Source organism: Cynara cardunculus (genome assembly GCF_001531365.2).
Source record: "Cynara cardunculus var. scolymus isolate 2C chromosome LG 4, CcrdV1, whole genome shotgun sequence".
Taxonomy (NCBI): Eukaryota; Viridiplantae; Streptophyta; class Magnoliopsida; order Asterales; family Asteraceae; genus Cynara; species Cynara cardunculus.
The window spans coordinates 18,236-19,798 of record NC_037531.1 but is presented as its reverse complement, the minus strand read 5'-3'; positions in this window follow the sequence as shown (position 1 = coordinate 19,798).

The following is a 1,563-nucleotide window of genomic DNA, read 5'->3' as shown; positions in this document are numbered from 1 at the left end:
GCCAGAGATAATGTGACCCAAAAATGCCACTTAATGCAACCAGAATTCACACTTAGAAAACTTTGCGTACAACTTCTTATTTTGAAGAGTTTCTAAAGTAATACGCAAGTGAGTTTCATGATCTTCTTTCGACTTTGAATATATGAGAATATCGTCAATAAAAACGATAACAAAGTCGTCCATATAATCTTTGAAAGCTCAATTCATAAGATCCACAAAAACTGCTGGAGCATTAGTTAACCCGAATGGCATAACAATGAATTCGTAATGACCATATCGAGTACGGAATGCAGTCTTATGAATATCTTGATCTCTGATCCGGTGTTGGTGATATCCAGACCTTAAATCAATCTTAGAAAAATACTTTGCTCCTTGGAGTTGATCGAAGAGATCGTCAATACGGGGTAAAGGGTATTTATTACGTACYGTGACCCRATTTAGTTCCCGATAGTCAATACACAACCGCATCGATCCATCTTTCTTTTTAACGAATAGGACCGGTGCACCCCACGGAGATACACTGGGTCGAATGGAACCCCATTTAGAAAGATCTTCAAGTTGTTCCTTAAGTTCTTTCATTTGGGTCGGAGCCATACGATACGAAGCCTTTGAGATAGGTGCAGCTCCCGGAACAAGATCAATTGTAAATTCAATTTCCCTTTTCGGAGGAACTCCTGGAAGTTCATATGGAAAGACATCTTGAAATTGATTAACAACAGGAATATCTTCAAGTTTAAGGCATACCTCTTCGGGATCTTGTAGTGAAGATAAAAATCCTTCACATCCTTGCCATACCATTGCTTTAACATTTACTTCTGAGATAACACGAGTTCCCTTCTCAGGTGAAACACCCTAGAACACGTATTCGGGTTTATTGACGTCACTGAAGATGATTTGTTTCGCTTTGCAGTTGATGGTCACTCGATGTTTAGACAACCAATCCATGCCAAGGATGATATCGAAGTGATCCATTTTCATTGGAAGTAAGGTAACTTCCCGAATTCGATCGCCAATAAATAATGGATAATTTGGGAATTGACCAAATATACATACTAGATTTCATATAGTTAACATGTATAAGACTTAGGATAGTCCTATCTTAGTTCTACCCATTTCTCACAGATCAAACCTAAATTGTTCTACAGGATCATAACCTATAGCTCTGATACCACAACTTGCAACACCCCCGTCCCGCGTGGTCAAAGACGGGAGATGCCACAATTGGGATAAAAACAACGCGCTATATAAAACAGAGCAACTAATAAAATTTACCAAAAGATAATTACATAACCACAAACGGAGATAACGTGTCTCAAAATACGGTTTCAAAATACCAGTATGTCTACATTAGTCATCAAAAGTTTAACAAAAGTTTAACAAAAGTATGACTTAATGGGTTATCTTCAATATTGTCATCTCCATAGCTCTCATCCCAAAATCCCTGCTAAGTCATGTACCTGTCGAGGACAAGAAAATCTCGGCTGAGCTTAATGCTCAGTGAACGGATAATAATATAACTAAACAATGAATGTGAGATAACAAGTTCAAAAGCAATTTATAAAG